General features: G+C 52.5%; 1 protein-coding gene across 3 annotated transcripts in view; it reads left to right on the top strand.

The window, feature by feature from the left end:
* The window catches only part of Piezo1 (piezo type mechanosensitive ion channel component 1), a 69,463-nt gene that overhangs the window by 8,628 nt on the left and 33,468 nt on the right, over positions 1–27,367 (top strand). The window lies entirely within an intron of this gene.

Raw genomic sequence — 27,367 nt, 5'->3', positions numbered from 1 at the left:
CTCTTGGGTGCATTTCTGCATGGTTTCTTCTAGCTCCATGAGAATCCAGAAGTCCTCCCCTGCCTGTGGCTACTGAAGCTCGTGGCACCCACTGCTGTCCCTGCCTTCCCAGGCACATGCCAGTGTCCTTTCCTCCGAGAAGTCCCCAGAGCAGTGTCGTCCACTATGAGAGCCCTGGGCCTTTGACTTTCCAGTTTCACCTACCTCCCCAAGCCATAGCAGCATGTGCCACAGGGTGTGGGAGAGTGTGGCTTCTAAGTGGGCAAGCCCTTGCTTTCCTTGAAAAAATTATTTTTGTGTATGAATGTGCATGTATAAATGTGCATGTGTGTACGTATTCATGTGTGAGGTTGTGTGTGCGCTATGGCGAGTATGTGGAGGTCAGAGGACAGCCTCGGATGTTGGTCCACACCTTCTACCTTGTGTTTGCCACTGTATGTGTACTCCAGGCTAGCTGGTTTGCGAGCTTCTGGAGGATTCTCCTGTCTCTGTCTCTCTTCTCACCATAGAGTGCTGGGATTACAGACAACAGGCCTCAGTTTACATGGATTCCAAGGATATGAACTCAGGTTGTCAGGCCTGATTGACAAGCACTTTTACCCACTGAGCTGTCTCCCCAGCCCAGGTAGCCTGGTTTCTAAGGAGAGTATGAAAAGGTGTGTAGCACTGTGGGGACACGTAGTCCTTGTTGAGAGCCAAAGTTTTGCTCCAGCAGCCCTGTCTTCCAGCCCTGGTCCCTTCAGTGTGTCCCACCAGCAATTCCCTTGCTCTTCCTTTCTGGGTGGGTCCCCTAAGATGTCTTTCCAGACATCTCACTCTCATCCAGGGCTGGGTCACTCTGCTCCCCCTCCCCCAATATCTACTCACCTGTCCTCTAGACATCTGGTCCCTGCCCTTGGCATTCACTTGACAAACGTCTGTAAGACCTGCTCTGGCCCAGGCTGTCTTAGGCGTGGGGTCCCTCTGCCACTCCCAGTTTCTGGTGCACGTGAACACTGAGGCCAGCACAGAGCCCCGCGTGTCTTCCACCTGAAGTGTTACCAGCACCCAGTGGAACCCATAGTTCTGTAGTGCTGCCTGGTGAGGTTCAAGAGCTGAAGATTTCCAAACAACCATTCCAAAACAAGGCAGCGAAGGGACCTCCATGCTGCCCTCCCGCTCTGGTTCAGAAAACCCACAGGTCATGTGCATTTCTGTCATCTTTGCTCAGGTGTGTGAGATTCATCCCAGCTGCTGTGTGCTACCGTTCCTTTTTTGTGTTTTTAGACAAGGCCTCACCACGTAGCCCAGGATGGCCTGGAACTCCAAATCCTCTGATCACACTCTCCACACATGCAATAGCATTTATTCACTGTTCTGTGTATGCCGTGAAGTGGCTGTGGGGAGAGGACTTCATCTTTCTAAGGTGCACAGGGCCACCCTTCCTGGCCGGAGAAGAAGGTATGTGTGTAAACTCAGAGGCAGCCTCCAGCCTCTGGGTCCTACCCACATGAGTGAGGCCCTGATGCAACTAGGTACAAGTTAGTGCAGAGGGGACTCCTGTGGCTTCAGTTTGCTTCCTGTGACACCTGCTGAGCTGTCACTTGGGCCTAGTAGGCGACCCTTTCTGCCTTCATTGTGAAGTGTCTTTTCATGTCTTCCAGCCATTAAAAAAAAAAAACAACAACAACTGAGTAATCTGTTTTGGTTTCTCTTTCTTTCATTTTTTCTTCTAGTGTGTGTGTGTGTGTGTGTGTGTGTGTGTGTGTGTGTGTGTTCAAGGAGGACAAAGATCATCATCAAGTGTTTGTCCTCAGGAGCCGGCCACCTTATTTTCTGAGAGATTTCTCAGCAGTTTGTGACATCCCAGTTGGACTGGGAATACTGACCAGCAAGCTCCCAGAAGTTACTCCTCACTGTCTCCATACCTGCTGTGCATTGCTGTGCTCAGCTTAAACTTTTTTGTTTACTTTTTAAGATAGGGTCTCACTATATCGCCCTGGCCCGACTGGACCTTGCTGTATAGATGAGGGTGGCCCCAAATTCACAGAGATCATCTGCTTCTCAAGTATTGGGATTAAAGGCATTTGCTGCCACACCAGGACACCCAGCTTTTAAAAATGTGGGTTCTTGAGATTGAACTCAGGTCTTCATGCTTACGGTAAATCACTTTACTGAGCTATCTCCTTAGCCCTGTTTTTTTATATTTGAGGCAGGGTCTCAGCTGAGGATGTCCTTGAACTCCTAACCATCGTCTTGAGTGCTGGGATTCCATATGTGTCCCACCGTGCCTGCTTTATACATTACTGGGATCAAACTCAGGGTTACATGCATGCTATGTAAGCAGATGACCAACTAAGCTACATGCTTAGCTCTATTTGTGAGACAGGATCTCACTAAGTAGCCCAGGCTAACCTCAAACCTGAGGGCTGCATTATAGGAGTGTGGATCTCTAAGGATCTGTGTGTCACACCTGGCTTCCTCTATTTTTGATCCTTGGAGTTTGTTACGAATTTGACATTTCAGCCTTCCATCAACTGTGAGTGTTTTTGTGCCCGTGTGGCATACCTATTCTAGTCTTCATGGTGTCATTTTAGGGACAGGCTCTTTTAATCCAGATGGTATCCAGGTAACCTGTGGGACTGCTGCCTGCTCTGTGTAGATGGTTACTTTTCCACAAGAATGTTTTCACTCCTTAGCCATGTGGCTCTCCCTGCCTTGCTATGGAGCTGGACCTTGTCCTGCTTACCACCTGCCTGGATGCCTTATGGAATGTCTGTTCTGCCCCCCCCACTCCTCCCTCACTCCCCACCCCCTCCACCCCCTCCACCTGCTCGGCCTTCAGTCCTTGGGTCACACTTCATTCCCCAGGGGCCTGGTCCTGCTGTCAGAATGCCTGCTCCTTCTGTCCCTGTACTCACTCCTGTTCTAAAATTCATAGGCCTGAAGAAGGTCCTTGTTCCATCCTTGCAAGGTGGCCGTTTGGTCTTCTGTTTTAATGTCCTCACTCCTCTTGTCCTTGCTCCTAGGGACTGCAGTGGCTATCCTTGTACCTTGCCTATGTTCCCTGCTTTGCACTGTGCCTGTGCACAGATCCCCCAGGCATCAGTCTGAGGGACAGTAGCACCAGGGGCTCATAAAGCGTAGGTGTGGGTTTTGTCCTGTCATCCGGGCACTCAGATGACCCATGACCCAAGCAGTCCATGGCCCCCAGTCTCCCCAGAGGCTGTGTGCTAACTACCTGAGCTGTCCCTCAGTGCTCAGGCCCTGTGCTTATCTGGGAAGGTATGCTTTGTGGGGTCTGAGTGCAACCTCTCGCCTCCTTTTTTGTCTCCCCGAATCCAGCATGGTCCTTGGCTGGCCCCACAGGGCTGTCCCTGTTTCCACTCCACTATGTGAAGGTGACTGGACATGTTGCCTGGAGCTTGGACCTGGGGACAGTGGCTGGGCCTCCAATATCCACAGCCCCAAAGGACACTGCTGCCTTTACCTGGCACCATGCATCTGTGTTTTCCTGCCTGTGTTGGCTTAGTGGGGTCAATTGCCATCCTGTAGGTGGGAAGGGACTGTCAGCAGAGGTCACACCTGTCCAGGCTTGCCTGGTGACATGGTCCTATGGTGACCACATCTCAAGCTGCCCTCATTTCATTCCTGTTGCTGTGATAAAGTATCTAGACAAGAAAGCAATTTGGGGACAAAAAGGACTTGTTTTTAGCTCATGATTCCGGGTTATAGTTCATCACTGTAGGGAAGTCAACTCCACGGCCAAGAGCAGAGAAACTGAATACATGTACCGTCACCTGCTTGTGCTCAGCCTGATTCTCCTCTCTCATACAGGTCAGGACCCTCTGCCTAGGAAACAGTGTTATCCATGGTAGACTGGTTCTTTCCCACACCAAGTAATGATCGAGACAGTCCCCCACAGACATACCCACAGGATAACCTGATCTAGACAACTCAGTTAAGGCTTTCTTCCCGAGTGATTGATTCTAGCTTATGTCAGGTTGACAGTTAAAACTAACCATCACACAGACCTTATCAATGGGCACAGACCTTTCCATCGGGTGGGGGGAGGACAGCTGGGTAGGCCCTAATCTCTAAGGATCAGGAGTGTGGGGGAGAGGCTCACAGTATTGTGGGAAGAGGGACCTAAGAAAGCTGTTGATGAGCAAAGGGTGGTACTGCCTGGGGGAGGCTTGGTGGAACCTGGATCCCTTGAGCAGCCTCTGAGCAGTTTGATCTGTGATCTCTGTAAGGGCCTTCTGCCTCAGTTCCCAGTTCTCACAGTGAAAACAAGCCTAGAGAGTGGACACATGAAGTATGTGGTGGGGGCAGCTCTGTGTGGTGGTCGGGCTGCTGTGGATGGGATGATGTTCCTGGGCTGGACCCTCTTTCTGACAGCCTGGGTGGACACCAGGTGTCTCCTTTGCTGTTACATTGACGGTCAGTGGTCATCCCCTACCTTCTGGGATGTGTTCCCTCAGCCTGGGAAGCACCAGCCATCATCTTCACTGTGCACTCCGGGGTGAAGCTGGGTTTCTGCAGGACCATACAGCACGGAGTCTTCGCTGTGAAGACCTGTCCCCTTGAATCTCAAGGCAGGCTCCTCTTCCTCATCTCACCCTTGTCTCATAGTGGGTGGGCAAACCTCTCCCACTGCCCCCATTCAGGCCCCTCTGTACCTCTCCTCCAGCTCTCCCCCTCGACTGTACAAAGCACAGGGCTTGAAGTCTAAGGTAAAGCTATGACTCAACCTGAGAGACCCAGGTGACTGAAGACACCTTGGCCTTGGGGCTGTGGGAGGAGCTATAATCATTGCTCTCTGGGGTATGGAGCTCTGAGCTCCCTGGAGCTTCTGGACCAGCAGGTTGAGTTACATTCCAGAGATGGCAGGCCCTTCCAGGGAGACCAGAGAGGAAGTATAGGTGCTCTTGGCCCCAAGTGAGGCTGGGAGTGTTGAGACACAGTGGTCCTTCCCCTCACTCACCGGAGGAAGACTGGCCCAGCTGAGCGGCTGCACCAGCTTGAAGGGGGGTAGACCTAGGTGGGAACTGCAGGGCGTCTCAGGAGATGGTGAGGAGGTATCTCCAACCATCTTACAGAGCAGAAGCCAGAGACTTCACCCTCGACCAGACTCAGGCTCAGGTACCATCCTGAGATATCCTAGATCACACAGCCCACCTGCCTGTGGCCAGGGCCTGATGGTGTGAGTATAAAAACAGAGGCCATCCATTTCCCCTGCTACCCCCAGGTCTTTGGTTGTGACCCAAGAGTCACTTCTTCACTGAACTGTATTCTGAGTTACGCTCCGGCTGGGGGCTAGCCACAAATGCCCCCTGGGGTTCTGCATAGCACTTTAGAACTGTGATTGGCAGTGCCTATAATCTCTTCCTCCTGCAAGGTAGGCGGCAAGCTGAGGACTGTCCCCGTCCCGTGTCCCCCCCCCCCCCCCCCCCCCCCCCCCCCCGTCCTCAGATATTCTGACTCTTGGCTGTGCTGCTGATGCCTTTAGGCAATTTACATAGCTTCTCTGAGTTTCGAACCCTTCATCCCTTTAAAAAATTAACATAATCTTTATTTTTTAAAATTCATATACAGGGCTAGAGAATGGCTCAGTGCTTAAGACCACTTTCTGCTCTTCTGAAGGACCTGAGTTCACTTCCCAGCACCCACAGCAAGCCACTCACAATCACCTGTAACTCTAGCTCCAGGGGATCCAACACTTCCTTCTGGACTCCACTCATGTGCACAAACCCCTACATAGATGCACACGTATAAACATAATTTAAAGTAAAAATAAAATCTTCAAATTAGCACATAAGGTATTATATATCATTATTGCATCTTTGAACAAACTATGTTTTTGTAGATTCTCCTCCCTCCTTGTTTAAATTTTTTATTTTATTTATTTAGATGTTCTGAAACTTGTGTCTGTAGACCAAGATGGCCTCAAAATCAGAGATCCACTTGCCTCCGCCTCTCAAGTGCTGAGATTGAGGTGTGCACCACCACTGCCCAGCTGTTCAGATTTTTAAAACTGTAATTTTTTTGATATGTGACTGTGTGTGGATGGAAGGTGTGCATGTGGAGGTCAGAGGACAACTTGGGGGAATCAGGCTTTTCTTCCACTACATAGGTCCTGGAGATCAAACTTAGGCTACAAGCACCTTTACCCTCTGAGCCAGCTGTCTTGTTGGCCATGAACCTTACCTATTTGAAAGTAGGGTTGGGGGGTAGGGGCTGGAGAGAGATGGCTCAGTGGTTAAGAGCACTGGCTGCACCTCCAGGGGTCCTGAGTTCAATTCCCAGCAACCACATGGTGACTCCCAACCATCTATAGTGGGATCTGATGCCTTCTTCTGTCATGCAGGTATACATGCAAATAGAGCACTCATATGCATAAATAAATAAATCTTTTTTTTTTAAAAAAAAAAAAAAGAAAGTGGGGCTGGTCATCTGGGCATAGCAGCTCAGATCTATAATTCCAACCCTTAGGAGGGTGAAGGCCGAAGGGTTGCTGCTAAGTTAAGGCCAGCCTGGACTGCCTCATTCCAGGTCAGCCTGGGCTACAGTGTGAGACTCGGTCTCAAAAAACAACAAAAAATACTGCAGGTTTGGGTGTGGTGGCACATGCCTTCAATCCTAGCATTTAGAAGACAAAGGCAGGTAGATCTCTGTGAGTTCCAGGCCAGCCTAGTATACCTAGCAAGTTCCAGGCTAGTCCGAACAATATAATGAGACCCTGTCTCTAAACAACAACAGCAATCAAAAACACTGTCTGCTGCATTGCCTGTACTATGGGACACCTCTCACAGAGCTTGTGGGGCCGAGTGCCTGGCCAGCAGGACCTGGAGCAGGTGCCTTGTACTGTAACAATTCTGTGGTGGAGACTCCCTCCCCCAGCCAATCTTTTTAAGTCTTCAGTTGTAAGATTATCAGCTGCAATGCTTGGCCCCATGCCTCTCTGGGACAGCCCTTCAGGTTACATGGGTGGAAATGCCGTACAAAATCCATCTTGAGAGGAGGCAGGGCTGGTGCACGGGCCAGATCTCCCACTCTTCAGGCCAGGTTGCATGTGCTATAGTTAGCTGTGCATCTTGAGGATGGCAAAGAATAGCCACGTGCTTATACCATTGCCTGCTGGCGGCATGTGCCTTAGGGCATTCTGATGCCTGGCCAGGTGAGGAGGTCATCTGGTGTCTCTGTACCTGGAGACAGGGTGGTATTGGACGTCTGCTGATGAGTACCTTTGTAGGCAAGTTACACAGCTTCTCTACACTTTGAATCCTTCATCTTTAAAACTGGGCTTGGACCAGTGAAATGCCTCAGTAGCTAAGGGAACTTGCTGCCAAGTCTGATGACTTCTTTGCTCAAGGCAGCCTACAGTTCAGAGACTGAGCTAGAACTCACTGACTGAGCAAGTAGCGAGGCCATGTGCCCTCTATGGCTTCGTCCACTTTGAGGCCCTCTGGCCAAATGTCTGCTCTAAACTCCATCTGTGCTGTCCCTACACTGTCCGAGCAGCCTCAGATAGCAGTTGCTATCCTCGGCCCTGCTGTGCAGGTCACAGGCCTGGGAGGCTGAGCAAGGTCACCATAGGATGTGGCCAGCCACAGGGAGTTGGTTACAACTGGCGTTAGCTGCAGAGGCTGTGAGATACACGATGCGAACCGAGTGTTGGATGGTTCATGGTTGTCTGCACTGTAAGCTCCCTCTGGGCTTAGCAGGTTCAATCTATACTAGACTGTGAGGACCAAACCATGCATCTTTGAAAGGGAAAGTGATGGGTAGATGTTCAGCCATCAGGGTTAGCGCGAGTATAATTTCCTGCCCAGCAGGGAGGAGGCCAGAGGTGTCAGACTCCCTTTAGTGAGGCCTGGCTGTGAAGTGAGTGTCCATTCCTGCCCCCAGCCCTGACGTTTTAACAGGTCTTAGAAACCATAGTATGTCTGCTATTGGGAACGGTGACCTGTCCATGACCCTCTGCCCACGCTAGCCCCGGTGGAAGCAGCATGTGGTAAGCCCTATAGCCAGTCACCCCCTTTCTGTCTACTCGAGGAGTAAACTGAGGCCTGCCCTGGCCCCACCCACCCCACAGGTGTCTTGCCATGGATAGCCCCTTAGGAAGCTCACCTGTTTCTTCTGTTACCACGGCAGCCTGGCCCAGGGCTAGGGCAGCAGGTTCTGTTGTCCTCGGGCCTCTTCCTTCCTGTGAAGGGCCCAAGCTCAGCCTTGACCCTTCAGAGTGACCAGTAGAGGCCCACAGGAAGCCAAGAAAGGCTCTTTGTGGTCAAAGGCCATGTGAGTCAGTAGTCAATCTTAGAATTCCTTGGCCTGGTGTTTCTAAGGCTGCTCAGGGGCTCAGCAGCCCCACATGCATGCATATCCAGTGAACAGTTTCCAGGAGGTGAAGAAGGAAGTTTGGTGTGGTTGCAGGGGGAACAGCAAGCTGTCAGCATGTCGCAGTGTGTGCAGTGATTCTCATTTGTAATCTTTGAAGCGGATGGGATTGTTGACCCACTTCACAGATGAGGAAACTAAGGCCCGGAGGTCATTCAGGAGCTGAGCTGGGACTCTGGCCAAACCTGTTCTGGCTATGGGGCTGCCATACACAGCCCAGGTCCTGGGAGCACACAATGTCCCCAGTACTTTTTGACCTGTCTGTCTTGAGCAGCATCCCCAGGTGACAGCTGTCCCCATCCCTAGACTCACTGAGGCCATGGGAGACTAGTCTAGCCCAAGCTTGGGCTGAGGATGAAAATCAGCCTGCATTTCACTGGTAGGAAGGCCTATTGATCCGGCTTCTCTCTGGGAGGGGAGGATGTGGCTAAGATGGGAACTCCACCTTCCAGGGTGGGGCTGGCAGGGAGGGTGGCCACTCTGGACACTGGGCAGAGGGGCCTCACCCTGTGGTGCTGACATCGAGGCCCCTGGAGACCCCCAGGGGATGTCGGATGCTGGCTTCACCATCAGGAATTAGATTAGTTTTCCATAAAAACAGGATGTGGCGGTCGGAGGGCCGCCCGCCCGTCATTTTTCTCACCCCTCTTTTTCCAGGAACTGGACATATAGCCCTTGGCCGGCACTGTCCCTGTCCCCACCCTGCCTGCCTATGCAGGGCACAGCCCGCACTCTGCTCTTAAGTGGCTTCTTAATCAGCTTCTCTGGCTGGCTAGGGGAGCTCACTGCTTCTCCTGGAGCCAGAAAGCCTCTGTGGGGATCTTCTGGCAGTGTTCAAGGGCCAGGCATGGTGTAGCGTGGGAGGAAGGGTTTGGGTCACTGGGCATGACTGACCTCGTGCCTCCGATACTTTAGCCCCCTCCCCAGGATACATCACTGAGCACAGAGTTAGGGTTCATGGGCCCCTCTGGGAGCCTCTGCTCCAGAGTCACAGATGTAGAGTAACAACGCCTGCTGTATAAGCAACTGTGGGATTTCTGAGGAAGAATCTCCAGGCTGTGGCCTGAACCCGGAGAAAGTGACAGCAAGTGATGTGTACGGGTTGCCGCCCACGTTAGGAGAGTCCGGCCATTTGATGGAAGGCATGGAGTGTGTTAGGTGTGAGGGATCTGCTGAGTGGGTCCTACAGAAGAAGCCAGGAGAAGCCGGGTTCCAGGCTTCCTCACTCCACTTCTGACAAGTTGAAGCTGGCTTAGTGGTGTATTTCTAGATGACTCTGTCCTTCCTGGCATGGTTCATTCTCCACGAGTGGGGACAGCGGTAGTGCCCCCCCACCCCCCGGTATCCCAGGTTAGTCCTGTGAGTGCGAGACCTGCTCCTCGGCTGAGAGTTGGTAATGCTGCTGTGAGGCGCTGAGATTTGAGGGTCAGGGTGGAGCTCCCCAAGAAATAGATAGCACCCACTCAGCACCCCAGCATCCTCAAGGGGATGGTGATCAGAGCCAGAGAGAGCCTCTCTGTAGCTGTGGTGGACTGGGCTGCTCACCAGTCCCCTCCCCGCAGGCCTGGGGCTCCTGTGGCCTCTGTATCCTGGTCTTGGAATGGCCGCTGAGGGTTGGGCAACACAGCTCTCCTGCCAGGCTCTGCTAGGTCTCTCTTCAGGCCAGGAATCCAGCTGTTTTCGTCTATTCCAGTCCCAAACGCCCTGCAGCCACAGGCCTGGAATGCCCTTGGAAGGGACCCTGGGCAAAGTCTCAGTGCAGAAGCAGTTCCCTGGGAGGATTCTGGGGGGGGGGGGCAAGAGGACTGTGGGAGGCAGGTGGACAGCACCAGCTTCAGTTGGTTCTGATGGAGAAGGTGTAACAGCAGTGAGTGTGTCCCACTCTCATTTCTTCTTTATTTTAAAATCTCGAAAACTAAGGCCACAAAGTATTCTGAGAGTTGGCCAGGGGTCTTTCATGAAGGGGGGAAACTAAGGCTTGCTTGCTGGGCCCATGTTTTCAGCAGGCCCTCAGTGCCATCTTGCACTGTTGGGGTGGGACCAGGTATGGCCACCAATCTGGTTGTTAGAGCTGATATTATTGATTTTTTTCCCCTTGGTCACTTTACAAGATTATCCACAATACATGCGGGGCCCAGCACTTTGCCACCCTGCCTGTGGTCACAGCTGTTGAGAGCAGCACTTGGGTCCAGGCCTCCCGTTGGTGGCCGTCCTTGGGCCCATCTCATGCTGTTCCCCCTTGAGGCCATGCTGGGGTGCTGGTGCTAGGGAGGGGTCACCTGTTGCAGTTTCAGAAAGGTGTGTTCCTATATCCGTCTTTATCATCTATCTGCTTATAGTCTGTCTGTCTGTCGTCTGTCTATCATCTGTCCATCCATTCATCATCTTTACATCTGCTACCTATCATCTCTGTTTATGTTGTCTGTCCATATGTCCCGTGCTGCCATTTAACAAGGCGTGGCTGGGAGGTGAGGGGACCAGATGCCACTTTCCTGCTGAAAACACAGAAGTGATGTAGATGCCTGGGCTGGAAGGGGTGCCTGGCCAGGGGACTTCCCTCACCAGGGACTTACTGGGCCAGTGGTTATTTCCTGCTGTGCTAGCAGCAGTAGGCAGTCAGGTAACATTCCTCCAAGGTGCAGGGGAGGCCCCGGAGAGCTGGATGGCCTATGACCAGGCCCTGGATAGCTTACATAAGGTGGGCTGAATGGGCCAAGAGGTACTATGGTGAATCACAGGGCTGATTCAGTGGTCTGAGTCAGTGTACAACCTGGAGGAGTCTCAGCCAAAGCTGCATGGAAATGTGAGGAGGCTGGAGCTGCTTAGGCCAGGTACCACATCTTGAAGGAAACCATGGCCCTAATGAGTGGTGGCCAAAGGGCTTCCAGGTACCAGAGCTCCTGTGGAGCCCATTACCTTTCTGGGACAAACTGCTACAGGTTATTGCTAGTGGAGTTAATCAGAGGCGGCTCTAGTCTCCCTGTCTTGCCCGCAGCTGTGGCTCTGGGCAGCCTGCTGTGGGATGTGCTGGTAATACCATGCAGACAGAACTAGTTGGTTAGAAGCGTAGCCTGTACCCTGTCTCTCTTCCTCAAGGGAGCCAGGGAGAGCACCCTAGGATTAGTGGTTTGAATGAGAATGGCCTTTATAGACTCACGTGTTTGAATACTTGGTTCCTAGTTGGTCGAACTGTTTGGGAAAGATGAGGAGATGCAGCCTTGTTGGAGATGTGTCACTGGGGCGGGCTTTGAGGTTATTCCCAGTCAGCTCTCTGCCTCATGCGTTTAGATCAGATGTAAGCTCTCAGCTACTGCTTCAGCGCCATCCCTGCGTGCCTGCCTGGATGGTCAGGGACTCTGACCCCCACTAAGCCCGACTAAACTCTCTTCTGTAAGCTGCCTTGGTCATGGTGTCTCATCACAGCAAGAGAAAAGCAACGAAGACACTTGAGCTTCCACATTTCCACGGGTTCTCATGTGAGGCATGGCTGGAGACCCCACCCTGAGGACTTGTGCCCTATAGGATGGGTGATGCTTTACCTGGGCAAAGCAGGACAGATAGTGGGACTCGTGGCCATGCACCCAGGGAGGGGTCCTGTTCTGTGATCGACGTGCCTCACTGCAAGTTCTGCCCCATCCCCTTCACACTTGAAGCTTTGTCTGCTGAAGTCCCACAGTCCAGGCCCTTCCTGTCACCATGTGTTGCTTCAGTGCCCCCAGGGAGCCCATCTTGTGACGCTCCCTATATGTACTGGTTTATTGTCCACCATGGCCCTGGGAAACCATGGACTCCTAAAGGCGGGTCATCTTGCTCCTCCTTGCCCTCCCCCCACAGGTTTCTCTGTGTAGTCCTGGATGTCCTGGAACTCACTCTGTAGACCAGGCTGGCCTCAAACTCAAGTCTGCCTGCCTCTGCCTCCCAGGTCGCTGGGGTTAAAGGCGTGCGCCACCAGGCCTGGCTCTCCTTGTTCCTTATTACATGTAGCCACATGACCCACTGGGAAACTCCTGTGTTGTTAGGCCTCATATCTGCAAATTCTGCCTCTGTGAACCTCGAGTCTCATTCCTCTGCTCTGAGGTTATGGTAATTGCCTCTCCACTAAACTGTTCGGATTGTTTTTCTTGTCATTATTCTCAGAACAGCTGAACCTGACGACTGTTTGTGCTGCGTTTATGTTGTGTTAGGTATTGTAAGTCATCCAGAGGTGACTTAGAGTACCAGAGAAGGGAGGATGGCCATAGGTTCTGTGCAAACCATTTTATTGAAGGGCATGAGCGCCTTGCTCTGGGCCTTCAAGGGTCCCAGAATCAGTCTGCCCTGGGTATTGAGGTTACTCTCGTTGTTTTTGTTTATTTTGAGACAGGGTCTCAACTTGTATCCCAAGCTTGCTTGGCACTTTCCATGTAAACTAGGCTAGCTTTAAAGTCATAATAAGAAGGAGGAAGAGGAGAAGGAACAAAAACAGGAGGGGGAGGAGAGGGAAGAAGGGAGGGAAAGCAGGAAGGAAGAGGGGAGGGGAGAAAGAGGGAGAAACTGACTGCAATATGTTCACAGAAATGAAAGTGGCGGACTAGAACCCAACATACCAATGTGGGAAAATCCACGTGCTTTTCTGGCCCAAGGTCACAAGCTGCATTTAAAGTCAGTTCCTGGGCTGGAGAGATGGCTCAGCCGTTAAAGACCAAAAATAAAAAAAGTCAACTGCCTGCATCTCATTTAAGCTGAAAAAAAAAAAAAAAAAAGTCATAATAATTCTCCGGCCTCAACTTCCCTAGTACCAAAATGATAGATGTGCACCACCACACCTGACCTGTATTTGTGGCAGATCTGGCTCCCATACTGACTCATAGTCCCTATCTAATGTCAGCCTTAGGTGGGTTTCTGCTGTGAGAATTGTGAGGCCCAGGCTTATGCTACAGAATATGAGCATGGGGGTGTGGTGATGGATGGCTCAGAGAGGGCTAGGGGCCTGGAGCTGCAGAACCCCAACTGTTGTCTAGGTTCTCAAAGCCTCTCCGCCCTTCTCAGGTACCCTGCTTAGAGCTGGCAGTGAGAAATCCTGCCTTCTGGCAGCTTGGAATTCTGGGGGCAGTGCCTCCAGATCAGGAGCTGTGTTGTTTACCCAGAGCTCAAGGCCAGCCCTTCCATGCTAATCAGTGTGGTTCAAGAGGCTTCTGGAATGTGCTGTCCACTCTATGGGGAAATTGCCTGTGGTGACCCATTCCCCGCCCAGCAAGTGAATGGAGGTGCTCAGCACTTTGCCCAGGAGACCTCCCCATACATGTCTTCTCAGACGACCCCCTCCCACCCTCCCAGAGAGAGAAGAGGTGGGGCTACAACTGCCCTTTCCAGGTTCGTAGAGACACAGGGGCTTACCCGTCAGTTTGGAGCCTGCTCTGCTCACCAAGGAGCCCCTTAGATACTCAGGCAGGCCGTCACCAAAGCCCCCGAGGCTCCTGGGATCCAACTGATGCCATCACTGAGCATTCAAGAGCTACTGTTTGCTCATTGTGCTATACTTACCAGCTGGGCCCTGGGCAGGTTTGAATCACAACCTGGGACATGGGGTATCATCAGGCCCCACACCCAAACTCAGGTCCTGGGCAGTGTCTCTTCCATGGCACCCACTGTGATGCTCTCAGATGGCTGTAGTTGGAGAATTATGGAATTGGAATCGACCACTGACCACGATAACCTGGGGCTATGTGAATGTCCAAGTGGGCTGTATATACTGGGGTCCCAGGGTCTGTGTGTCCCGAGGAAAGAGCCCGAGGCACATGTGTGCTTGTTGCCAGTGGATCCAGGAACTGATAGTGCCCTGGCCTGTTTCTTGTTTGTTTGTTTGTTTGAATTTTGTTTCTTTAGACAATCCTAGTCTGAGTTCGGTGTCTAGAAGAACAGCTGAAGCTGTGGAGGGGCCATGCCCATTGTGCCTCAGTTTCCCTCATCTGACAGAATGCATTGGGTAGGGAAGGGAAGGCTCTACCCAGAAAAGCCTTTTGTAGACTGCTGGATCCTTACTTCTCTGCCCTGTGTAAATCATGTGATGCCTTGGCAGGTCAGCCCTGTGCCCTTCACGGCTCAGCTTTGAGGCCCAGATACACTTTTCCTTCAAGGTAGTAGGAGCTCTTCTCCCTGAGAGGCTTGAGTAGCGAGGATCTGGGAAGGGGTGACTTGTGGTCAGGCGAGGGCTGTGGATAGGGCTGACCCTCGTAGAGGCTCTGGGGGTGGCTTATTGTGCTTGTTTTAGGCTCTGGAGAACTCACAGTATGTTAAGGGAACAGTTCTAGGTCTGAGGCTAAATTTGTTAATGGCACACTGTACAGGGCTAGCAGTGGCCCCTTCCTTTCTAGTCTTCCTGCTGAGACCAAAGACCACTGAGCTGCAGGGGTTCTGGGAGGAGGGTGTCTCCTTTAGCAGAGACAGTTCTGCAGGACTCGTTCCCTCCCAACTAGGATAAGGACTGTCCGGGACCCATGTACTTCTGGGGCCCTGCCCATGCTGCACCAGGCCTGTTTACCTGCGGCAGCCCGTAGAGATGGCTGCAGATGTGTCCGGCTTCTTCCCTCCTGGAAGGGAAAGACTCACAGGTGGGTGGCGAGGATTGGATGACTGATACGGAATATGGCCCACCCTGTGCCCTGAAGTTCTCTCTCTCTCTCTCTCTCTCTCTCTCTTTTTTTTTTAGGTGAATTATTTATTTTTTTTCCTTTTATTTTATTTTACAATATCATTCAGTTCTACATATCAGCCACGGGTTCCCCTGTTCTCCCCCCTCCCACCCCCTCCCCTCCCTCCCAGCCCACCCCCCAATCCCACCTCCTCCAGGGCAAAGCCTCCCCCGAGGACTGCGATCAACCTGGTAGACTCAGTCCAGGCAGGTCCAGTCCCCTCCTCCCAGACTGAGCCAAGCGTCCCTGCATAAGCTCCAGGTTTCAAACAGCCAACTCAGGACAGGACTTGGTCCCACTGCCTAGTTGCCTCCCAAACTGATCAAGCCAATCATCTGTCTCACCTATTCAGAGGGCCTGATCCAGCTGGGGGCCCCTCAGCCTTTGGTTCATAGTTCATGTGTTTCCATTCGTTTGGCTATTTTTTTTTCAATAATTGAGTAAATCCGAAATTTATTATAAGCCACAGTCGTCCTAGGGACATCCATGCTATATATATAGCCTCTATGGTTCTATGGGTTGTGGTCTGATTGTTCTTTATTTTATATCTAGAATCCACTTATGAGTGAGTACATACCATGACTGTCTTTCTGGGTTTGGGTTACCTCACTCAGGATGATTTTTTCTAGTTCCATCCATTTGCCTGCAAATTTCATGCTTTCATTGTTTTTCTCTGCTGAGTAGTACTCCATTGTGTATATGTACCACATTTTTTTCATCCATTCTTCCATTGACGGGCATCTAGGTTGTTTCCAGGATCTGGCTATTACAAATAGTGCTGCTATGAACATAGCTGAGCATGTATCTTTATGGTATGAATCAGCATTCCTTGGGTATATGCCCAAGAGTGGGATGGCTGGGTCTTGAGGTAGTTTGATTCCTAATTTTCTGAGAAACCGCCATACTGATTTCCACAGTGGTTGTACAAGTTTACATTCCCACCAACAGTGGAGGAGTGTTCCCTTTGCTCTACATCCTCTCCAACATTGACTGTCATTGGTGTTTTTGATCGTAGCCATTCTGACAGGTGTAAGGTGGTATCTCAGAGTTGTTTTGATTTGCATTTCTCTGATGATTAAGGATGTTGAGCATTTCTTTAAATGTCTTTCAGCCATTTGTAGTTCTTGTTTTGTGAATTCTCTGTTTAGCTCTTTAGCCCATTTTTTAGTTGGACTGTTCAGTATTTTGATGTCTTGTTTCTTGAGTTCTTTATATACTGTGGAGATCAATCCTGAAGTTCTCTTTTACTTGTTGATAGGTGTCTCCCGTGGGTAGGTCAGCTTGGGGTGTCTCCAGTCCCAAACCTCCAAGGGACTAGCGTAGAGTACAGACTATGCCTCTGTATGGTGGGCAGTGTGGTTTTTGGTGGGGGAGGCTGTGGGCAGGGTCCCTGGGCAGGACATAGCCACCTAACAGGGACCAACCTGGCTTCTGCTGTAAGGGAGTCTATCACGGTCAAGTCTCCTCTCCCGTCTTCTGTATCTCTGGTCTCTGGGTGGCCTGAGAAGTTTGGGATGGGAGGCAGACAGCCCTGCATCCACTGGTCTCTGCTGCCAGGTTGCCAGCAGCAGCTTGTTGTGTTATCTTTACCCTCTCTGCCTGATGCAGCCCTGGTTGTGAGCTGGGATTCAGTGCCAAACCGTTTCCTGCTGGCCTCCTGGGGAACCCACCTCCTCCAGCAGCTCTGCTCTGGTCACCTATGAGTGGGTGCTGAGGAGTTGCCCCAGGTTAGTGAGAAGCTGAGAGGCTCGTAACCAGTGCCTGGTGGGCCACATCCAGCTCCCTGGGCAGTGGCCACCCTCCCACCTCCTCCGTGTGTCCATCTTCAGCTTGGGACTACTGCTGCCACCTGCATGGCCACCTTGTCTGCGGCCAGCCCTCTCTGGCCCTGCAGCTTCCTCAAAGTATCACAGGGTCACTGTGGGCTGAGGGAGACAGAGGAAGGTGGCTAGCTGTCCAGACTGGAGTGTGTGACTATGGGTCCCTCTGCCTACTGTACTTACTCTTGCTACCAGACCACCCTCAGCCTTGACCATTGAACTGTGATGCGGAGGGAGAACCAGAATGACTCAACCTGCCCCGTGCAGGTCAGATGAGCCATGAAACCACCTCTTCCAGACATGGCATTAATTAAACCCCCGGAACCCCGTGGTAATTAAATGCTCCAAAGAGCCCTGGGCTGTTTGGCTGGGCTCCAAGTAGGTAACACCATGTTCCTGTGCCTCTCTCCACCCTCGCTGCCCAGGCTGGGGCAGCTCCTACTTTGACCCCTCTGCTCACTCCTCTGGGACTGGTCCACGTGCCTATTCCTTCTGCCCTATTGTCTCAGCTTTCTCCCGTGGGCATCAGTCCTGGCATGCTTAGCGCTCCATAACCCCAATGTGCTTTGAAATGATTTTCGTGCACCACCAAGGCTAATTTGTATCCTGAAGAGCTAGGCATTCTCAACCTCCCTGTCTTCCCTGTCTCCAGCCATCATCTCTAGCGCAGGTCAGCAATGGCACCATGGACGGGCCAGCCAGATCAAATAGATCTCTGAACAGTTTGTAGGCAGCTCTGAAATATCCAAGGGCCAGAGGTCCCTGCTGGTGTGGGTGGGGTGGGCTTTGGGTGTAGAAGGTGGAGCCCAGGTCCCCGTGGCCTTCTTATGGGGCGCTCACATGACTGCCAGGCTCAATGTCTGCCTGGGGCTGTAGAGGTGACAAGTGAGGAATGAGGACAACTTCAAATGACCAGAGGAAGTTGCAGAGTAGGCCTGACCCTCCTTCCTGCTAGCCCCACCTGGGTCTGATCTCAAGGGGCTAAGATATCTGGCCATTCTGCACACACTAACCCAGATACGAGCTTTAATCCCAAGCTTTAGGGACATACCCGGGCAGTTGGCTTCTTCATGTGCCCTCAGCTGACTGAACTAACCCTCCTCTTCCAGGAAGGGAGATTGACCAGAACCCTCTGGGCCCGGTTTGGCTTAACTTTTTGTCCTCTGCCTCCCTGGGGGTGGCAGGTGTGGCCACTGAGCTCCACTGACACCATAGTCTGAGTTGCTCCAGCAAAGAGCAGAGCTGACCTAGCTGCCTCCGGAATCCTCTGCCACGTCCTCTCCATTCCTCTTCCTCCTCTGCCTGGCCCCACCCACTGGCAGAAGCCTCACACAGAAGTGTTTATGGTTGCAGCCCAGCCAAATAAGGCAGACAGGCAACCGGGAATTCCAGCGGTTGTGGGGAGCAGCCAGGGTGTGGATCAGGACCCCTAGTCCTGTAGCTGTACTGCTCAGCAGCAGTTATCTGGTCCTCCCTGGCACCCCGTATGGCCAGCTGGCATAGCAGAAGGCAGGATCTAGCAGGGTGCTCACCTAGGTCTGGAGATCTGTGTTCTCGTGTGTTCTGTTTACTCAATATGTATTTCGTGGACTGGGCGGTTGAGCCTGGAGCTTCACACATGCTAGGCAAGTACCGTACCACTGACACCCCGGGCCAGGTCTCCAGTCGGGTCTTGTATAACCCAAGCTGGTCTTGAATTCCCTAGATAGCTAAGGATGACCTCACCTTGCGACCCTCCTGCCTTGACTTCCCAGGTGCTGAGGTTATAGGCACACACACCTGGTCTCTAGCCCTTTTTTATTTTGAGGCAGAGTCTTGCTGGGTATCCCAGGTGAGATTGGAACTTGTGAGCCTCCTGCCTGAGCACCCTGGGATCTCAGGCCTGAGCCACCAGGCCCAACCAGGAAGGATGCCAGTCTGGTAGCCGCTGTGTGCTCTGGGAGGAAGACAGTTTGCGGCCTTCCCTGCCCTATCCCCCTCTGTGAAGGACAGACAGGGCCAGACGGCTCAGCCTGACCACAAAACTGTTTTCCCAGTCAGTTCATGTGGGAACCACTCTAGTAATCTGTGGCAGCATTCTTTTCCTGAGAAAAGGAGATGTCAAATTCCAACTTCTTAAAAAATTATACTTATTTTTATTTTATCATGTGTGTATGTATAGGTGTGTGGTATGGGTGTGTCACAGCATGGTTGTGCAGGTCTGAGGACAGATTCTGGTAGTTAGTTCTCTCACTGTGTGCGACGTGAGGATCAAACTCAGGTCATCAGGCTTGGCCTTTACCCACTGAACCATTTTACCAGCCCCAAGGAGAGGTGTTAGTGAGAAGACCCTGGGCCCCCTTCTACAGAGGTCATGGGGACCCTCTGAGCCTTCCTGTCTACTTACAAAGATCAGATACATGGGCAGTTTCTTGTTTACATTTATTTATTTATTTATTTTCAATTCAAATTTTTGGTTTAAGTGTATGGAGGTGTTGCCTGCATATATATCTGCACACCACATACATTCCTGGTGCCTGCAGAGGCCAGAAAAGGGCATTAGACCTCTGAAACTGCAGTTACAGATGGTTGTGAGCTGCCATGTGGGTGCTAGGGACTGAACCTGGGTCCTCTGGAAGAGCAGCCAATGCTGAGCCATTTCTCTCAGAGCTGAGGACCGAACCCAGGGCCTTGCGCTTGCTAGGCAAGCGCTCTACCACTGAGCTAAATCCCCAACTGCTGAGCCATTTCTCTAGTGCTGTGGTTTAGCTTTCACATAAAGGATTCAATGGATGAACTTGGCTCACCCTGTCTGCATCGTTTGCTCAGAAGTGTGTGCCACCTCTCAGGTGCTGTGCCTAGCACAGTATGCCCGCAGGAGCCCCCCAGGTAGGGGCGGGTGGGACTTTCGAAGAGCGACTAAGCAATGTGAGATAGGTTGGCCTTCTCTGTGGCTGTCAAACAGTTGTGAGGCGTCCACGCGCCCTGCTGCGTCAGTTTTGCAGGGTGTGTCCCGTTTGTGGGGGGCCCTGCTGCTCTATGCCCCACGGTCTGGGATACCGGTGGACACGAAGGCTGTTGCTGGATTTTTTGCCCTGGTTGCCGGGCTTGTCACCTCTTGCAGGTCCACAGCTGTGTTTCTCCAGGTTGCCTAGAGTGGTGACAGTGAGCTGTTTGTTTTCAAAATGCTGTTTCCTGGCAGAGGCCAGAGGAAAAACAGTCGTATATGAGCTTCTATAGGCCAGCGTGATGGACACCAGCCTCGGTGAGCTGCATGATAGACAACAGGAAGAAGAAGGGGAGGCCAGGGCACTGCCCCAGCCAAGGCTGGGCTACAGACAGCACATTGGCTTGTAGAAGAGCAACAGAAAGCCCACAAGGTTAGGTGGTCACATGGGGGCCTACAGTAAGGATCTTGAATGCCGGGCAGGAAATCAGGCCTGCACCTGTCCTGGAGCTGTGAGCACCATCGTCCCTTACTGACAATAGGAGGAAAAGCCAGAGCAGCCCCTGCCTGGGGAAGCAGCCTGGGTTGTTTGTAGGCGTGAGGCCAAGGGATGGAGGGGACATATTTCTATCCCTCCCCTGCCCTATCCCGCCTGGCTGGTTAGGGAAATGGAGATGGTTGAGCTAGCTGACCAGGCCTCCCTGAGGCGTCTTCTGGGGTGGCTGGAGTCTGCGACACTCACATGGACTGGCTCTGGACTTTCCTGCTTCCCAGACCGTCTGCTGGAGTAGAGCTAGGTGGGCCAAGGTCACTTACTGTCCTGGGCTCCCCCACAGGCTCCCTGTTCCTACTGTCTCAGGCGCCCAGCCCCAGGGGTGGGCACAGCCAGGTTCAGAGCCCAGCCCTTTTTTGGCACCATGCCTTTGGCACTTTTTACAGAAGAGGAAAAAGGAAGGGCTGGGTCCAGTTGGGTGTTCTAGTCCTGCTCTCCATACCTCTTCCTATCACCTCGTTCTGACCGCCTGCCTCCCTGCTGTGTCCAGCGTGGACTATATCCTCACCTCCACACTGAAGGGCCCCAGCAAGCCTCACCCAGTGTGCAGGTTACAGTGACCAGAGCCCTCTCTAGTGGCCGTTCTCAGAAGTCATTTAGACACAGTCCCACTCACCCCAAAGGCACACCGTGGGCTCCTGGGCTGCTGTGGCCCCTCATCGCATGTGTGCTTCCCTCCTGTCCCAGGACTCTGCTTGGCCTCTGTGGGTCTGAACCGAAAATCTGGTCTTTCCTTAGTCCTGAAAGATCCTTTGCCTGTCTCGTTCTTCTTCCTTCTCACAAGTACACACAAACCACACCAGGGACAGGGACTCACCCAGGGCACTTAGTTCAGCCATTGGTGACTAGGCTCTTTGTGGTACACTGTGTGGGCAGATGCCCAGGGCTTGAGGGCGGGACTGCACTCGGAGGTCCTAATGATCCGTCAGCTGCTCAGCTCCAGTGGTGGTCAGCGCTGGCCACCGATGTGTCAGGACACTGATCAGATGGACTCCGAAACATGGAGATTGCTTCCTCTGATCCCTGTCTCTGATCCTTGAAGACCCCAGCTTTTGGGGATACTTGTGGGACTGATACCCATCCCTGGACTGTGCCAGATGCTTGGCAGAGTGTGGCATTGTACAGGCCTTTGTGCAATGCCATGGGATGGGGCAGATGCTGTCCCTCCAAGAAGGAGTATTCTGGGGGCATAGGCCACTCTTGGGCGCCTAACACACCTTGCAGCGGTTCTCTCAGCCTGGCAGCTACGGCTCTCTAGACAGCGTGCCCATCTATGGGACCCAAGTTTTCTTAGAAGAGGCTCTATTCAGCCCTGGACAAGGCTGTCACATAGCTAGACTGCTGGCCTTAGGGACGCCAGACCCTGTAGGGCTGGCTGACTCCAGACCCTGATCTGCCTTACAGTTCCTTGCCAGCCTAGACACCACTTCCTCCAGGGCTGAGACTGTGGTTGTCCCAGTGTCCCAGACAGGCCCTGCCTTGCCCTGCCCTGGAAATGGGTTGCAGTTCTTTGGGTTAGCCTGGTCCCTTCTGCCAGGGCCTTTGCCCAGCTCCTACCAGGCATTCTTTTGGCCTGGAGGTACTCTCCTCCCATGCACCTTCTGCTTTGTTCTCAGAGGCAGGTAGCCTAGAGGGAATGAGGAATAGATGGTCTCTTCTGCAGGTAGGGTGGGGGATTATATGAGACACTCAACCCTGTGTCCCTGCTGGGCCGTGGTGTTAAGGCTGAAGTGTCTTCCACACCCTTGAGGATTCCATAGTGTTTTCACACAAGAAGCTTGTCTCTGCCTGGGCGAGTCAGCTTCCTGTCAGTGCAGACAAGGATATACCTTGTGTGAGCCTTCACTATATTCTGCCCCTGCTGCCCAGCCCCTAAGGGGCCCGTTTGTCTCTGGGTCCTTCTGGCTGCTGCCTCTCCACACCTTTCCTGCTGTCTGTCTAGCACTGGCTGTGGCAGGGGAAGCTCCCAGCAGTTCGGCCTCGTGGTTCAGGCTGCATTCCATTTCCGGAGCCATTTACAAATGAGTCTGGCACTTGCCTTGGGGCCACCATGAGACTTCTTTGAGCAGAGGCATATGAGATGCCCGTGCATGATGGTTCTCTGTGCTGTCCTGCTTGGCTCCCTCTGCACCGCAGAGGAGACTGAGAGCTGGGTGAGGAGCAGCTTGCCCAAAGAGCCTGCATGGAGTGGTGAGTCCAGGAGGCCCAATGGATCCTCATCTCTTCCCTAGAACTTGGGCCAGGCTGAGGGATGTTGCTAGGAACCACATAGTCACAGGATCTTGAGTAGCTGAGGTCCCATTCACAACCCTATCTGCAGGCCTGTCTTCCGGCACACAGTGGGAAGAGGGGTGGTAATCAGCCTTCTGTGTGGAACACTCTAGAAGTCGTGTGTGGTCCTGTTACCCCCTAACCCTCCCTTCCTGACTCAGTTCCCACTAAGGGCAAAGGTCAGCTATGCTCTGGGTCACTCAGAGGCCAGGGGAACCATCCTGCGGACTTCAGTACCCCCAGCCATTGGTTGAGGACCCAGGGTGGATGCTAGCAAGGGTCTTCAGCTTTGTGCTGTAGGGTGAGAGTCTGTAAAGGGTTAAGCATGTGCTGGCCTGCAAGGGGCCCTTCCTGCCTCTGTCTGTCCTATTGTTGCTGGCTCAGGAAAGGCCTGTTTCCTGTGAAATCACAGGCTTTGCTCAGCAGCTCCACCAGAGCAGGCTTAGGCTCTATACTCCTTTAGGAATGTCTTTGTCCCCCATGACCCCTCCAGCCATGGAGCTGCAGCTAATCTTCAAGTGAAAGAGCAAGGCTGGTCCCTCCAGGCCGCCTGTGACGGTGCCTCACCTCTGGCCTTGGCACAGTTAAAGTCACGGCTATGACAATCCCATCAGTGTGCTTCAGCCAATAACCCCACCAGGACAGGGGAGCACCTGGGAACACGGGTACCCTGTCACAGCCTGGCTATGTTAGTACTCTCTCCTCCCTTCCCAGAAGCCAGGGCTTCCTCTGAACGCACCACTCTGCCTTGGCTCCATGCTGGCCCAGGGGTCACTCTCCTGGCAGGCTTCTTGCCCCATACAGCTCTTGAGGCATGATAATCTGGGAGGAATGATGGCTGGAAATCAGCTCACAAAGCCTCTTTCCTTGCTCCGTCCATAGCAGGCCCTGCAGCCACAGGCTCAGCCTTCCCTGCTCACATCTTCCAGACATGGCTACCTGTCTGCTCAGACCAGCCTCCTCACAGGGCCGGTGGCAGATGATAGAATCAGGAAGACTAGCCAGACCCAGGCACCTGAGTCTCAGAGTCTGTCACAGCAGGGTGGCTGCTCTCAGGGTATGGGCGGCTACCTTCCAAGACACCCTGGCACCCAAGACCCTGGAATCTCAAGGTTTGCCCTCTACCCTTCTGAGCCTGTTTGCTTGTGTTGGGGTAGAAGGTGTCTCTAGATGTAGCCTTTGTTTAAATGTGCAGTGATGGGCCAGCTCTGCACTGAAGAGGAGGAAAAGAGAGGAGAAAGGTAAGAACTCAGGGCTTGTACCTCTCCCAAGCTCACCTGTGTGGCTGAGGCAGGGAATATGGCCCTCGGGGCAGGGCATTACCCTCTGCCTGGTATCTGGTGCCTCACCTTGAATTTCCTACCTTTGGCACATATAGCTATTTATTTAGGGTTCTCTTGGCCCCACCTGGGGTTGGGAGTGGTGGGGAGGCCAGACCTCAAGTTCGTTGGCCCATCTCTCATTTCCTTATTGCCAGTAGACCAGGCATGGACCTGTTCCTATCCTTTGCCATCTTGGATCTCTGCCTTCTGGAATCCTTCACAGATTTTGAACACTATTCCTATTTATTCGGGTAAAACATACATCCCTGAAGTTTACCATCTTAACCTATTTTTGAGTGTATAGTGCAGTGGCCTTAGGCACATCTTCACATGATGTCACTGCTGGCCATCAAACTTTATAGCAGTTGAACCCTAGCCCTCCCCCATTACCACCTCCACTACACACAGCGAGCCTCAGGGTTTGTCTTTTAAGCTTGACAAGCAGGCTGTCGGGTAAAGCAGCTGTTCCTGCTCCCCAGGGCCTATGCTTCTGCTTCCAGGAGCCTTCCTGGTACTCACACCATGCTGGCTGCCCTTCATGGGCTCTGCTTGTGGAAGCCAGAAGCCAAAGCCAGGTGTCTTCCTCATCCGTGTCCATCTTATTTATTTTTGGAGTTCATCAGTTGGCTAGACTGGCCAGCAAGCTCTGGAAATCTACCTATTGCTGTTTCCCACAACCTCCCCAGCGCTGAGGTTATAGGTCTATACCACCACACAGCCTTTTATGCCTCTGTCTGTCGATCTGTCTTGTGTAATCTAAGTGTGTCTGTGTATCTGTAAGTTCATGTGTGTGTGAACACGGTGTGTGCATGTCACAGCATGCACATCAAAAGGCAACCTTGCATGTTGGTCCTCACCTCCTACTTTGTTTGAGACATGGTTTGTCTGTTATTCACTGCTGCTTTTGCCCAGGCGAACTGGCTTGACAGCCTCTGGTGATTCTCCTTTCTCTGCTGCCCATCTCCTGGTACAGGTGCACCGGGAACCGGGATCACAGGTGCACGGGGACTGCAGGTGCACCGGGAACCGGGATCACAGGTGCACGGGGACTACAGGTGCACCGGGACTGCAGGTGCACCAGGATCACAGGTGCACCGGGAACCGGGATCACAGGTGCACTGGGACTACAGGTGTACTGGGATCACAGGTGCACCGGGATCACAGGTGCACCGGGATCACAGGCTCTGCTGGAAGGATGTGGCAGGAACCCAGAGTGTGCAGTGCATTAAAAAATAAGCTGAGCCAGGTCACCTCCTCAGGGAATGGAGAACAGAGTGGCATTGCCCTCTTTGGGTCGGTGACTCCAGGAAGGACACTCCTCTGTAAGCACATCTGAATTCAGCCTGCACCCTTTCCAAAGCTCCCCGGTCTTCCTCCAGGACCACAGTGGGATTACAGGTGTATGTAGTAATGCATCTGGCTTTTACACAGCTCCTGGTGATCCAAACTCAGGTCATCGGGCTTGTGTGGCAAGCCACTGAGACATGTCATGTCCCTAGCCTGGCTTTTCATCTCTTTATGTGGGTTCTGGTGATCTGAACTGAGGTCCTCATGCTTATGTGGCAAGCACTTTACGGACTGATTCTTCTCCCCAGCTCCCTGTCCCTGGCTCAGTGCTGGCATGCCTGGTATATCAGATCAAACCAGTGTCCTCAGACACAGGACCTGTAACATTAGTGTTGGGAAAAAGTTCTCAGGGACCTGTGGATGAATGGACGAGTGGGCAGGTGGCTAGATAGATAAGTGGACAGATGGATGAGTGAACGGACACCTGGGTAGACATCCACCTGACTGGAGAAGAAGCCATCCCGGCTGGTGTGAGGGGAGAGTGCTGCCTTCTTAAGATGGGCGGGACTGCCCTGATACGGCTGAAAAGCAGAGGGATTTTTGGAAAGCTTTGCCATAAATGCACTTCCCTCCTGCCTCTTGGGCAAGGAAAATTGATTTTTTAAAAATGTATTATTGTTGAAAACTTCAGATTTAAGAGAGCTGAGCTGTGCATGGTTGCTAATATATATAGTGGAGAAAGACCACACCCTGACTCCAGGGAGGCCCTTCGGAGCCAAGAGAAGTGCTGCCCATAGCCAAAACTCTCAGCCTCCTTGAAGCAGCAAGTGCCCCTGGAAGTTTGGGTACATCCTATGTCCACTGTGGTCCTGGAGGAAGACTGGGGGGCTTTGGGAAGGGTGCAGGCTGAATTCAGATGTGCTTACAGAGGAGTGTCCTTCCTGGAGTCACCGACCCAAAGAGGGCAATGCCACTCTGTTCTCCATTCCCTGAGGAGGTGACCTGGCTCAGCTTATTTTTTAATGCACTGCACACTCTGGGTTCCTGCCACATCCTTCCAGCAGAGCCTGTTTCTGTGGCCAATTTCTGTCTCCAAGTTCAGGTCCGCCCTGGCTGTCCAGAACTGTTGTTAGGCTCATGGTTCTCATACTTGGGGAGTGTGAGTGTGGAGGATGCCCCCAGGAGACCACTCAGTGGGATAGTGAAGTAGGTTTGATGATGCTGGACAGTCCAGTCCTAGGATTGTGTTGTCCAGGAGGGGATCAAGGTTCGTGATGCACCCTGGCTCCTAGCTCATATTCTGCTATCCCTACCCATCTTGGGCAGTCAGTTTCTATAGGCTGAAATTGCCTGAGTCGTAGAAGGGGCAAGGAGGTGGCTTAGAGTTTGTGAATGGCGCTGTGTGTGGCTGGGGTCCGGCAGAATGTAGAATCTCTTTGGTTTAGCTCATTATATACTCCCAAGGACAGGTAGCATGGCCTAGTACCCCTGGGGCTGAGAACTGCACAGGGTCCTAGAACCTTGTCTCCTGGGAAAAAAAAAACCCATGTTTCTGGGAAGAAAACTACTCATTTGCTAAGGGGCCAGCCACGTTCCTGCTTTCTACCTCAGGTTCTTTGGCCTCACTGGCGGACTTCACCGGGACAGTGTAGGACAGCATGGGTGTTAGGGAAGTTACCAGAGGGAAGCTGTGCTCTATGTTGGCACAGGCAGGGGTGCAGTTGCCAGCAGAGTGCTGGGAAGCTAGGTTAAGTATTGCTCAACTAGTTCCATCACTGAGACCCAGGAGGGGTGCCAGAAGTCTCTGTGTCCCGGTAACTTCCCACATGTTCGTTGGTGGGCCCAGACATCAGTTGAGCTACCCGCCAATCGATAGACAACACTTTAAAAAGAAGGAAAAGCAACTTAAGAAGGAGCAGACGCCAGAGTTCTGTGTGTGTAGGAGTGTGTTGAGTGGTCAGAGCCTTGTGTGTACACACGTGTGAATGCATGTATTGTGTTGGGAGAATCGTGTAGTATCAGGGAACAACCTGTGTGCCTGGTGACAGGAACATGGATTTTCTGCCTGTGGTGCACAGGCCTTGGGTATGCAGGCTTACAGGGGTGAGGAAGGGGCGCTGGGGCAGCACTGCCCGTGC

Source organism: Peromyscus leucopus, chromosome 5 (assembly GCF_004664715.2).
Source record: "Peromyscus leucopus breed LL Stock chromosome 5, UCI_PerLeu_2.1, whole genome shotgun sequence".
NCBI classification, from domain to species: domain Eukaryota; kingdom Metazoa; phylum Chordata; class Mammalia; order Rodentia; family Cricetidae; genus Peromyscus; species Peromyscus leucopus.
This window is presented reverse-complemented; position numbering and strand designations above follow the sequence as displayed.